This window comes from Puntigrus tetrazona, unplaced genomic scaffold (genome assembly GCF_018831695.1).
Source record: "Puntigrus tetrazona isolate hp1 unplaced genomic scaffold, ASM1883169v1 S000000993, whole genome shotgun sequence".
Lineage (NCBI taxonomy): Eukaryota > Metazoa > Chordata > Actinopteri > Cypriniformes > Cyprinidae > Puntigrus > Puntigrus tetrazona.
In genome coordinates, this window is record NW_025048588.1 from 84947 (window position 1) to 97804 (window position 12858).

General features: G+C 43.8%; 17 pseudogenes; all 17 read right to left on the minus strand.

The window, feature by feature from the left end:
- Positions 1-5896: 5896 nt before the first annotated feature.
- On the minus strand, positions 5897-6015 carry LOC122339303 (annotated as a pseudogene).
- Positions 6016-6289: 274 nt separating this feature from the next.
- On the minus strand, positions 6290-6408 carry LOC122339268 (annotated as a pseudogene).
- A 663-nt stretch (positions 6409-7071) lies between these two features.
- On the minus strand, positions 7072-7190 carry LOC122339261 (annotated as a pseudogene).
- A 274-nt stretch (positions 7191-7464) lies between these two features.
- Positions 7465-7583, minus strand: LOC122339257 (annotated as a pseudogene).
- Positions 7584-7856: 273 nt separating this feature from the next.
- LOC122339280 lies at positions 7857-7975 on the minus strand (annotated as a pseudogene).
- Positions 7976-8251: 276 nt separating this feature from the next.
- On the minus strand, positions 8252-8370 carry LOC122339273 (annotated as a pseudogene).
- Positions 8371-8645: 275 nt separating this feature from the next.
- On the minus strand, positions 8646-8764 carry LOC122339264 (annotated as a pseudogene).
- Positions 8765-9038: 274 nt separating this feature from the next.
- On the minus strand, positions 9039-9157 carry LOC122339304 (annotated as a pseudogene).
- Positions 9158-9429: 272 nt separating this feature from the next.
- Positions 9430-9548, minus strand: LOC122339327 (annotated as a pseudogene).
- Positions 9549-9825: 277 nt separating this feature from the next.
- Positions 9826-9944, minus strand: LOC122339252 (annotated as a pseudogene).
- A 274-nt stretch (positions 9945-10218) lies between these two features.
- On the minus strand, positions 10219-10337 carry LOC122339262 (annotated as a pseudogene).
- A 273-nt stretch (positions 10338-10610) lies between these two features.
- On the minus strand, positions 10611-10729 carry LOC122339246 (annotated as a pseudogene).
- Positions 10730-11001: 272 nt separating this feature from the next.
- On the minus strand, positions 11002-11120 carry LOC122339270 (annotated as a pseudogene).
- Positions 11121-11393: 273 nt separating this feature from the next.
- Positions 11394-11512, minus strand: LOC122339276 (annotated as a pseudogene).
- Positions 11513-11785: 273 nt separating this feature from the next.
- Positions 11786-11904, minus strand: LOC122339329 (annotated as a pseudogene).
- A 274-nt stretch (positions 11905-12178) lies between these two features.
- On the minus strand, positions 12179-12297 carry LOC122339245 (annotated as a pseudogene).
- A 275-nt stretch (positions 12298-12572) lies between these two features.
- LOC122339320 lies at positions 12573-12691 on the minus strand (annotated as a pseudogene).
- Between the last annotated feature and the right edge of the window lie 167 nt (positions 12692-12858).

Here is a 12858-nt window from a genome sequence, read left to right on the forward strand (position 1 = left end):
TTGTACATTTCTCTCCTTCCACTATATATCTAGCTTTACTTCTTAAACGTGCACCTTCATATTTTTCTTCTTCTAAAACTTTAAGTTTATCTTCCAGATCTTTTATTTTTGACACATTCTTCTCATTATTCTGATTAAGCTCCCTTTCTAAGTTCTCTTTGTTTTTATTTCTGTGTACCTTTTACATCTCTCCACCGATCTACAAAACTGTATAGTTGTCACGAATGAGCGGTCTGAGGCGTATGGATCCATGTGCAGGCTTTTATTAAACGAAGGCATGGTCATAACAGGCAGGCGTCGAACAGGGCTAACAGATATATAGGAGGTGAGGCAATAACAAAATCCAGAGACAGGCGGAGGTCAGGTCAGGCGGCAAACAATCAGAGAATCAGAATACAGACAGGGTCAAAACCAGAGACAATAATCCACTTAACGATATAACTACAATACAACAGGCGAAACAATGCAACCTGCAGTTGAGTGGCTTGCTGCAGTATTTATAGTCCTCTGACAGGAAGTAGCAGCAGAGGAGTGATCGCAGATCACCCAGAGGTCAGGGCTCCTCTGCTGGCTTGGTGACATAGCCCCCCTCCTAGGAGCGACTCCTGGCGCTCCACAACACAAAACATAACTGTGAGCTTGGGAGGGGGTTCCGGGAGGGAGTCAGCACACTGAGACCAGGGAGGAAGAGACGGTGGGAGGAGCCAGGTGAAGACGGGAGGAGTCTGGGGCGGAGGCGATCCAGAGCCCAGCCATGATGGTCAGTGGTGGAGCCGACGGAGGAGAGGAGCCATGGAGAGGTAACGGTCATCAACCCCATGGAGCCGACCGACGGCGGCGGAGCAGGTGGTCGGGGAGACTGAGGCGGAGGCGGAGGCGGAGAGCCGAAGAGCCAGGGCGACACAGCGCGCTGGAGGTTTGGCACGCAGGCGCGGGCACTGGAGGCTTGGCACGAGGCGCGGGCACTGGAGGCTTGCACGAGGCGCGGGCACTGGAGGCTTGGCACGAGGCGCGGGCACTGGAGGCTTGGCACGAGGCGCGGGCACTGGAGGCTTGGCACGAGGCGCGGGCACTGGAGGCTTGGCACGCAGCGCGGGCACTGGAGGCTTGGCACGCAGGCGCGGGCACTGGAGGCTTGGCACGAGGCGCGGGCACTGGAGGCTTGGCACGAGGCGCGGGCACTGGAGGCTTGGCACGAGGCGCGGGCACTGGAGGCTTGGCACGAGGCGCGGGCACTGGAGGCTTGGCACGAGGCGCGGGCACTGGAGGCTTGGCACGAGGCGCGGGCACTGGAGGCTTTGCACGGCAGGCGGCCATGTTGGAAAGCGGCGCAGGGCAGGCGGCCATGTTGGAAAGCGGCGCAGGGCAGGCGGCGACCATCTTGGGAAGCGGCTCTGGGCAGGCGGCGACCATCTTGGGAAGCGGCTCTGGGCAGGCGGCGACCATCTTGGGAAGCGGCTCTGGGCAGGCGGCGACCATCTTGGGAAGCGGCTCTGGGCAGGCGGCATCCATCTTGGGAAGCGGCTCTGGGCAGGCGGCATCCATCTTGGGAAGCGGCTCTGGGCAGGCGGCATCCATCTTGGGAAGCGGCTCTGGGCAGGCGGCGACCATCTTGGGAAGCGGCTCTGGGCAGGCGGCCATGTTGGAAAGCGGCTCTGGGCAGGCGGCGACCATCTTGGGAAGCGGCTCTGGGCAGGCGGCGACCATCTTGGGAAGCGGCTCTGGGCAGGCGGCATCCATCTTGGGAAGCGGCTCTGGGCAGGCGGCATCCATCTTGGGAAGCGGCTCTGGGCAGGCGGCATCCATCTTGGGAAGCGGCTCTGGGCAGGCGGCGACCATCTTGGGAAGCGGCTCTGGGCAGGCGGCGACCATCTTGGGAAGCGGCTCTGGGCAGGCGGCGACCATCTTGGGAAGCGGCTCTGGGCAGGCGGCATCCATCTTGGGAAGCGGCTCTGGGCAGGCGGCATCCATCTTGGGAAGCGGCTCTGGGCAGGCGGCATCCATCTTGGGAAGCGGCTCTGGGCAGGCGGCATCCATCTTGGGAAGCGGCTCTGGGCAGGCGGCATCCATCTTGGGAAGCGGCTCTGGGAAGGCGGCCATCTTGGGCAGCGGCTCGGGAAGGCGGCCATCTTGGGCAGCGGCTCGGGAAGGCGGCCATCTTGGGCAGCGGCTCGGGAAGGCGGCCATCTTGGGCAGCGGCTCGGGAAGGCGGCCATCTTGGGCAGCGGCTCGGGAAGGCGGCCATCTTGGGCAGCGGCTCGGGAAGGCGGCCATCTTGGGCAGCGGCTCGGGAAGGCGGCCATCTTGGGCAGCGGCTCGGGAAGGCGCCATCTTGGGCAGCGGCTCGGGAAGGCGGCCATCTTGGGCAGCGGCTCGGGAAGGCGGCCATCTTGGGCAGCGGCTCGGGAAGGCGGCCATCTTGGGCAGCGGCTCGGGGAAGGCGGCCATCTTGGGAATAAATGCAGTGTCTTCTTCCTCCATAATACCCAACGTGAGAGCTGACCCCACAGTCACTAAACCAAACTCAATAAAGTGTGCCAGTGATTCACGTGGACCCTCTCGAACAAGTTGTGTTTTGAGTGGCTGATTTATTCCTCGTGAAAAAATTCAATTAGCAAACAGTCCGTAAATCAGAGAAGTAAGCCAGGTCCAGAAATTCCTGAGTATAATCCTCAAGTGATCGGGTGCCCTGCTTGAGGGTTAGCAAAGACATTGCAAGGTGCATACCTGGCCATGGTTCGGGTGAAAAGCCGCTGGATCCTGGTGTGAGGTTGCATTCTGTCACGAATGAGCGGTCTGAGGCGTGCGGATCCATGTGCAGGCTTTTATTAAACGAAGGCATGGTCATAACAGGCAGGCGTCGAACAGGGCTAACAGATATATAGGAGGTGAGGCAATAACAAAATCCAGAGACAGGCGGAGGTCAGGTCAGGCGGCAAACAATCAGAGAATCAGAATACAGACAGGGTCAAAACCAGAGACAATAATCCACGAACGATATAACTACAATACAACAGGCGAAACAATGCAACCTGCAGTTGAGTGGCTTGCTGCAGTATTTATAGTCCTCTGACAGGAAGTAGCAGCAGAGGGAGTGATCGCAGATCACCCAGAGGTCAGGGCTCCCTCTGCTGGCTTGGTGACAATAGTATGTCTTTTAATTAGAAACTTAACGTTTTCCCACCATATCCTTTTATCTTCCACATACATTTCATTCTGTTTTTTTCTTTTCTATCAATTCTTTTATGTCTTGGACATAGCTGTCTCTTTTAAAACCTCAGCATTTAAAACCCAAACACCTGGCCCCCTTTTAATCGTGCTCCAGTCCACTTTCATAAATAGTGGCTTATGGTCACTTAAACTTGTTTCCTCATATCTCATATCTTCAATAAAACCCTCTACATTTCTTGAACACAAAATAAAATCAATTCTCGTTTGGCACATAAAATTCCCTACCATTTGCCTTCTAGAATATTGTCTTCTTTTCCCATTTCTCTCTACACACATCTACCATATTATTGTTTTTCATCAACAAATTCAATTCCTTCCTTCCTGTATCGGTTTTAAAAACCATTCCGTCAGCCATATCTAACTTGCTTAAAACAGTATTAAAATCCCCAATACAATAGCATACTTATATTTCATTAAAAATATCCTTAGATCCTTAAAAATCCCTCTTTTCCTTCTCTTCAACAGGCGCATGGACATTTACCACAATTACTTTGTTGTCATCATGTTCCATTTCTATTGCCAAACATTTCCCTACATCATCTTTGTAAACAACTTTGTAAACCACATTCGTGTTTCTTCTTATTAAAAAGGCCACCCCTCTGCCATATCTTTTATCCTCATTGCTGCATAATATATCACCATCCCATCTTTTGCTTATTTCACATTTGTGCTTTTCTCTCAGTTTGTTTCTTGCAATACTATTACATCTACATTTTTAAACATCTCTTTCACCTTTTCAAACTTGTTAAAATCTAAGAGCCCTCTGGCATTAAATGTAGCCAGACTTAAAACCATAAAAAATGAATAAATAAAAACGTTCATAAAACCAATGTCTTTAGCTTGTGTCATCCAAACCCTTTAACAGTTCAAATCGATTCTTTAAAAAGTCTTTGTTAGCATTTCTTTTCTTTATCCCATCTAAACTGGGTTTTACCTTGATTTGACGTTTTCTTATGCTTATTTTTGATGTTCCTACTGCCATTTCTTCTGTGTCGTCTTTAACATCCTCATCTGCATCCGAAATATCCTCAAAGTCCCTAGTAATGTCGATCGGTGCCAAAATTCCTTCTGTCTGTTTCGCTTGTGCATGCTGGTCTTTTTGTTCCTCCATGATTTTACATCGTCTGTCTTGTGATTGTCTGTCCTCCTCATTCTTCTCTGTCTCATCAATAATGTTTTGAACTTCAGTCTTCTCCATTTGTTTCAAACGTTCATTGTCCATATGTTCTCAACCCCTGGCCCTCAATAATGTCTTTGCCCGCCGCTTGATTTTCTCTTTGCTGTGGTAAGCCTTCTTCTTGTTCGACTACGCTGTCCCGCTCATGCACCTGCCCACCACATGAGTCTCTTCATCCACATACCAACAATCACACTTATTTAAAACCTTTTTTACAATCCGGGCACTTAACCGCATTGCAATCCCTGGCAAAATGTCCTCTCTCCTCACACTTAAAGCACTTAAAATCTGGGCAGTCTTTCAAGACGTGCTCAGGGCTCATGCACAGCCGACAGGTTTTAACCTGATGGCTGTGCATCACCCTAAAATACTGAAGCCCTTCAGCTGTTTCCAGCCTTGTGCTGTACGGAGAGACACTACTTCCCTTGGGAAGCGACATTTTACAAATCGTGTGCCATCTTCAACAGTTGTGCCCGGATAAACACGCGTCTCTTGATGTCCGAAATAGGGGTAACTCCCCACCCTTGCAGTTTATCTAAAAATATCTGATCGTCAATGTAAGCGGGCATGTGCATGAATGAGACAACGTAGTCCCTGTTTTGCAACCTCTTTACTTCGCACAGTGTCTCTTTTATCATTAAACCTTCAACCAACAGTTCAACATCGTCGATATTCTCTAATGTCACTTCGTATTCCTTATTTTGTTTAGGTCTTACCGCCAAGACATTTCCTTTGCCGACCTTTTCCGTTACAGCTTTTATGATGTCCTCAGCCCTCGCATTCACATTACAGATGTCCACCGTCACAGTTGCTTCTTTCAGGTAATCCTTCTTTGACTTGTTTCTCTTTTGTTCCTTATCTTTTGCATTCCCATCTCGTCGTTTATTTCCAGTTCCGTGTTCATTAACCAATTCTGTTTCTCCAGCCAAGTCCAAGTTCATAGCCATCTGTCCGTCCGCCATAGATGAAAGAAAAAAAAAAAAAAAAAAAAAAAAAAAAAACTGAATAAAACCACCTTCCAGACAGCACTAGGCTGCTGTTAGGTGGTTTAAACACTCACAAAAACACACAAAAAACTAAATTAAAGTCCGAAAAAGTTCACAAAATAAACACTAATAATAAACACAAAATGGAGGAGAGCCTTCCTCTCCCAACTACTGCCAAGTCACTTTCTGTGTGCTCTCTAGCGCCAACAGGGTGGTATGGCCGTAAGCTAAAGCTGCTGCAAAAAGCCCCCTATTTTAAGGTGAGGCACACTAAGTGCCATTATACTAGATAAGTAATGAATGAAATACAAAAAAATACTTCAAAATGAGCTACATTAAAGATAAGAGCATTAGTTAAGTAGTTAAAAACAGTCAAACTCTGTTTAAAAACAGCTACTTTAAAGGCAATTGAATTAAATAAGCAGTAAGGGAAAGCAAAGAGCTGGTCAAACTTTGGCCACACTAAGGGCCAGTGTATTAGATAAGTAGTGAAAAAACTCAAAACTTACAGCACCTGGTATTCCTAGGCAGTCTCCCATCCAAGTACTAACTAGGCCCAACTCTGCTTAGCTTCTGAGATCAGACGAGATCAGGCGTGAACAGGGTGGGATGGCCGTAAGCTAAAGCTGCTGCAAAAAGCCCCTATTTTAAGGTGAGGCACACTAAGTGCCATTATACTAGATAAGTAATGAATGAAATACAAAAAATTACTTCAAAATGAGCTACATTAAAGATAAGAGCATTAGTTAAGTAGTTAAAAACAGTCAAACTCTGTTTAAAGAACAGCTACTTTAAAGGCAATTGAATTAAATAAGCAGTAAGGGAAAGCAAAGAGCTGGTCAAACTTTGGCCACACTAAGGGCCAGTGTATTAGATAAGTAGTGAAAAACTCAAAAACTTACAGCACCTGGTATTCCTAGGCAGCCTCCCATCCAAGTACTAACTAGGCCCGACTCTGCTTAGCTTCTGAGATCAGACGAGATCAGGCGTGAACAGGGTGGTATGTCCGTGTGCGAAAGCTGCTGCAAAAAGCCCCTATTTTAAGGTGAGGCACACTAAGTGCCATTATACTAGATAAGTAATGAATGAAATACAAAAAAATACTTCAAAATGAGCTACATTAAAGATAAGAGCATTAGTTAAGTAGTTAAAAACAGTCAAACTCTGTTTAAAGAACAGCTACTTTAAAGGCAATTGAATTAAATAAGCAGTAAGGAAAGCAAAGAGCTGGTCAAACTTTGGCCACACTAAGGGCCAGTGTATTAGATAAGTAGTGAAAAAACTCAAAACTTACAGCACCTGGTAATCCTAGGCAGTCTCCCATCCAAGTACTAACTAGGCCCAACTCTGATTAGCTTCTGAGATCAGACAAGATCAGGGCGTGAACAGGGTGGTATGGCCGTGTAAAGCTGCTGCAAAAAGCCCCTATTTTAAGGTGAGGCACAATAAGTGCCATTATACTAGATAAGTAATGAATGAAATACAAAAAATACTTCAAAATGAGCTACATTAAAGATAAGAGCATTAGTTAAGTAGTTAAAAACAGTCAAACTCTGTTTAAAGAACAGCTACTTTAAAGGCAATTGAATTAAATAAGCAGTAAGGGAAAGCAAAGAGCTGGTCAAACTTTGGCCACACTAAGGGCCAGTGTATTAGATAAGTAGTGAAAAAACTCAAAACTTACAGCACCTGGTATTCCTAGGCAGTCTCCCATCCAAGTACTAACTAGGCCCAACTCTGCTTAGCTTCTGAGATCAGACGAGATCAGGCGTGAACAGGGTGGGATGGCCGTGGCTAAAGCTGCTGCAAAAAGCCCCTATTTTAAGGTGAGGCACACTAAGTGCCATTATACTAGATAAGTAATGAATGAAATACAAAAAAATACTTCAAAATGAGCTACATTAAAGATAAGAGCATTAGTTAAGTAGTTAAAAACAGTCAAACTCTGTTTAAAGAACAGCTACTTTAAAGGCAATTGAATTAAATAAGCAGTAAGGGAAAGCAAAGAGCTGGTCAAACTTTGGCCACACTAAGGGCCAGTGTATTAGATAAGTAGTGAAAAAACTCAAAAACTTACAGCACCTGGTATTCCTAGGCAGTCTCCCATCCAAGTACTAACTAGGCCCAACTCTGCTTAGCTTCTGAGATCAGACGAGATCAGGCGTGAACAGGGTGGGATGGCCGTAGCGAAAGCTGCTGCAAAAGCCCCTATTTTAAGGTGAGGCACACTAAGTGCCATTATACTAGATAAGTAATGAATGAAATACAAAAAAATACTTCAAAATGAGCTACATTAAAGATAAGAGCATTAGTTAAGTAGTTAAAAACAGTCAAACTCTGTTTAAAGAACAGCTACTTTAAAGGCAATTGAATTAAATAAGCAGTAAGGGAAAGCAAAGAGCTGGTCAAACTTTGGGCACACTAAGGGCCAGTGTATTAGATAAGTAGTGAAAAAACTCAAAAACTTACAGCACCTGGTATTCCTAGGCAGTCTCCCATCCAAGTACTAACTAGGCCAAACTCTGATTAGCTTCTGAGATCAGACGAGATCGGGCGTGAACAGGGTGGTATGGCCGTAGCTAAAAGCTGCTGCAAAAAGCCCCTATTTTAAGGTGAGGCACAATAAGTGCCATTATACTAGATAAGTAATGAATGAAATACAAAAAAAAATACTTCAAAATGAGCTACATTAAAGATAAGAGCATTAGTTAAGTAGTTAAAAACAGTCAAACTCTGTTTAAAGAACAGCTACTTTAAAGGCAATTGAATTAAATAAGCAGTAAGGGAAAGCAAAGAGCTGGTCAAACTTTGGCCACACTAAAGGCCAGTGTATTAGATAAGTAGTGAAAAACTCAAAAACTTGCAGCACGTGGTATTCCTAGGCAGTCTCCCATCCAAGTACTAACTAGGCCCAACTCTGCTTAGCTTCTGAGATCAGACGAGATCAGGCGTGAACAGGGTGAGATGGCCGTAAGCGAAAGCTGCTGCAAAAGCCCCCTATTTTAAGGTGAGGCACACTAAGTGCCATTATACTAGATAAGTAATGAATGAAATACAAAAAAATACTTCAAAATGAGCTACATTAAAGATAAGAGCATTAGTTAAGTAGTTAAAAACAGTCAAACTCTGTTTAAAGAACAGCTACTTTAAAGGCAATTGAATTAAATAAGCAGTAAGGGAAAGCAAAGAGCTGGTCAAACTTTGGCCACACTAAGGGCCAGTGTATTAGATAAGTAGTGAAAAAACTCAAAAACTTACAGCACCTGGTATTCCTAGGCAGTCTCCCATCCAAGTACTAACTAGGCCCAACTCTGCTTAGCTTCTGAGATCAGGCGAGATCAGGCGTGAACAGGGTGGGATGGCCGTAGCTGAAAGCTGCTGCAAAAAGCCCCTATTTTAAGGTGAGGCACACTAAGTGCCATTATACTAGATAAGTAATGAATGAAATACAAAAAAATACTTCAAAATGAGCTACATTAAAGATAAGAGCATTAGTTAAGTAGTTAAAAACAGTCAAACTCTGTTTAAAGAACAGCTACTTTAAAGGCAATTGAATTAAATAAGCAGTAAGGGAAAGCAAAGAGCTGGTCAAACTTTGGCCACACTAAGGGCCAGTGTATTAGATAAGTAGTGAAAAACTCAAAAACTTACAGCACCTGGTATTCCTAGGCAGTCTCCCATCCAAGTACTAACTAGGCCCAACTCTGCTTAGCTTCTGAGATCAGACGAGATCAGGCGTGAACAGGGTGGGATGGCCGTAAGCTAAAGCTGCTGCAAAAAGCCCTATTTTAAGGTGAGGCACACTAAGTGCCATTATACTAGATAAGTAATGAATGAAATACAAAAAATACTTCAAAATGAGCTACATTAAAGATAAGAGCATTAGTTAAGTAGTTAAAAACAGTCAAACTCTGTTTAAAGAACAGCTACTTTAAAGGCAATTGAATTAAATAAGCAGTAAGGGAAAGCAAAGAGCTGGTCAAACTTTGGGCACACTAAGGGCCAGTGTATTAGATAAGTAGTGAAAAACTCAAAAACTTACAGCACCTGGTATTCCTAGGCAGTCTCCCATCCAAGTACTAACTAGGCCCAACTCTGATTAGCTTCTGAGATCAGACGAGATCGGGCGTGAACAGGGTGGTATGGCCGTAAGCGAAAGCTGCTGCAAAAGCTCCCTATTTTAAGGTGAGGCACACTATAAGTGCCATTATACTAGATAAGTAATGAATGAAATACAAAAAAATACTTCAAAATGAGCTACATTAAAGATAAGAGCATTAGTTAAGTAGTTAAAAACAGTCAAACTCTGTTTAAAGAACAGCTACTTTAAAGGCAATTGAATTAAATAAGCAGTAAGGGAAAGCAAAGAGCTGGTCAAACTTTGGCCACACTAAGGGCCAGTGTATTAGATAAGTAGTGAAAAAACTCAAAAACTTACAGCACCTGGTATTCCTAGGCAGTCTCCCATCCAAGTACTAACTAGGCCCAACTCTGCTTAGCTTCTGAGATCAGACGAGATCAGGCGTGAACAGGGTGGGATGGCCGTGTTTAAAAGCTGCTGCAAAAAGCCCCTATTTTAAGGTGAGGCACACTAAGTGCCATTATACTAGATAAGTAATGAATGAAATACAAAAAAATACTTCAAAATGAGCTACATTAAAGATAAGAGCATTAGTTAAGTAGTTAAAAACAGTCAAACTCTGTTTAAAGAACAGCTACTTTAAAGGCAATTGAATTAAATAAGCAGTAAGGGAAAGCAAAGAGCTGGTCAAACTTTGGCCACACTAAGGGCCAGTGTATTAGATAAGTAGTGAAAAAACTCAAAACTTACAGCACCTGGTATTCCTAGGCAGTCTCCCATCCAAGTACTAACTAGGCCCAACTCTGCTTAGCTTCTGAGATCAGACGAGATCAGGCGTGAACAGGGTGGGATGGCCGTGGCTTAAAGCTGCTGCAAAAGCCCCTATTTTAAGGTGAGGCACACTAAGTGCCATTATACTAGATAAGTAATGAATGAAATACAAAAAAATACTTCAAAATGAGCTACATTAAAGATAAGAGCATTAGTTAAGTAGTTAAAAACAGTCAAACTCTGTTTAAAGAACAGCTACTTTAAAGGCAATTGAATTAAATAAGCAGTAAGGGAAAGCAAAGAGCTGGTCAAACTTTGGCCACACTAAGGGCCAGTGTATTAGATAAGTAGTGAAAAAACTCAAAACTTACAGCACCTGGTATTCCTAGGCAGTCTCCCATCCAAGTACTAACTAGGCCCAACTCTGCTTAGCTTCTGAGATCAGACGAGATCAGGCGTGAACAGGGTGGGATGGCCGTGTGCGAAAGCTGCTGCAAAAGCCCCTATTTTAAGGTGAGGCACACTAAGTGCCATTATACTAGATAAGTAATGAATGAAATACAAAAAAATACTTCAAAATGAGCTACATTAAAGATAAGAGCATTAGTTAAGTAGTTAAAAACAGTCAAACTCTGTTTAAAAACAGCTACTTTAAAGGCAATTGAATTAAATAAGCAGTAAGGGAAAGCAAAGAGCTGGTCAAACTTTGGCCACACTAAGGGCCAGTGTATTAGATAAGTAGTGAAAAACTCAAAAACTTACAGCACCTGGTATTCCTAGGCAGTCTCCCATCCAAGTACTAACTAGGCCTAACTCTGCTTAGCTTCTGAGATCAGACGAGATCAGGCGTGAACAGGGTGGGATGGCCGTGTGAAAGCTGCTGCAAAAAGCCCCTATTTTAAGGTGAGGCACACTAAGTGCCATTATACTAGATAAGTAATGAATGAAATACAAAAAAATACTTCAAAATGAGCTACATTAAAGATAAGAGCATTAGTTAAGTAGTTAAAAACAGTCAAACTCTGTTTAAAGAACAGCTACTTTAAAGGCAATTGAATTAAATAAGCAGTAAGGGAAAGCAAAGAGCTGGTCAAACTTTGGCCACACTAAGGGCCAGTGTATTAGATAAGTAGTGTAAAAACTCAAAAATTTACAGCACCTGGTATTCCTAGGCAGTCTCCCATCCAAGTACTAACTAGGCCCAACTCTGCTTAGCATCTGAGATCAGACGAGATCAGGCGTGAACAGGGTGGGATGGCCGTGGCTAAAGCTGCTGCAAAAAGCCCCTATTTTAAGGTGAGGCACACTAAGTGCCATTATACTAGATAAGTAATGAATGAAATACAAAAAAAATACTTCAAAATGAGCTACATTAAAGATAAGAGCATTAGTTAAGTAGTTAAAAACAGTCAAACTCTGTTTAAAAAACAGCTACTTTAAAGGCAATTGAATTAAATAAGCAGTAAGGGAAAGCAAAGAGCTGGTTAAACTTTGGCCACACTAAGGGCCAGTGTATTAGATAAGTAGTGAAAAACTCAAAACTTACAGCACCTGGTATTCCTAGGCAGTCTCCCATCCAAGTACTAACTAGGCCCAACTCTGATTAGCTTCTGAGATCAGACGAGATCGGGCGTGAACAGGGTGGTATGGCCGTAAGCGAAAGCTGCTGCAAAAAGCTCCCTATTTTAAGGTGAGGCACAATAAGTGCCATTATACTAGATAAGTAATGAATGAAATACAAAAAAATACTTCAAAATGAGCTACATTAAAGATAAGAGCATTAGTTAAGTAGTTAAAACAGTCAAACTCTGTTTAAAGAACAGCTACTTTAAAGGCAATTGAATTAAATAAGCAGTAAGGGAAAGCAAAGAGCTGGTCAAACTTTGGCCACACTAAGGGCCAGTGTATTAGATAAGTAGTGAAAAAACTCAAAACTTACAGCACCTGGTATTCCTAGGCAGTCTCCCATCCAAGTACTAACTAGGCCCAACTCTGCTTAGCTTCTGAGATCAGACGAGATCAGGCGTGAACAGGGTGGGATGGCCGTGAAGCGAAAGCTGCTGCAAAAGCCCCTATTTTAAGGTGAGGCACACTAAGTGCCATTATACTAGATAAGTAATGAATGAAATACAAAAAAAATACTTCAAAATGAGCTACATTAAAGATAAGAGCATTAGTTAAGTAGTTAAAAACAGTCAAACTCTGTTTAAAGAACAGCTACTTTAAAGGCAATTGAATTAAATAAGCAGTAAGGGAAAGCAAAGAGCTGGTCAAACTTTGGCCACACTAAGGGCCAGTGTATTAGATAAGTAGTGAAAAAACTCAAAACTTACAGCACCTGGTATTCCTAGGCAGTCTCCCATCCAAGTACTAACTAGGCCCAACTCTGCTTAGCTTCTGAGATCAGACGAGATCAGGCGTGAACAGGGTGGGATGGCCATAAGAAAGCTGCTGCAAAAAGCCCCTATTTTAAGGTGAGGCACACTAAGTGCCATTATACTAGATAAGTAATGAATGAAATACAAAAAAATACTTCAAAATGAGCTACATTAAAGATAAGAGCATTAGTTAAGTAGTTAAAAACAGTCAAACTCTGTTTAAAAACAGCTACT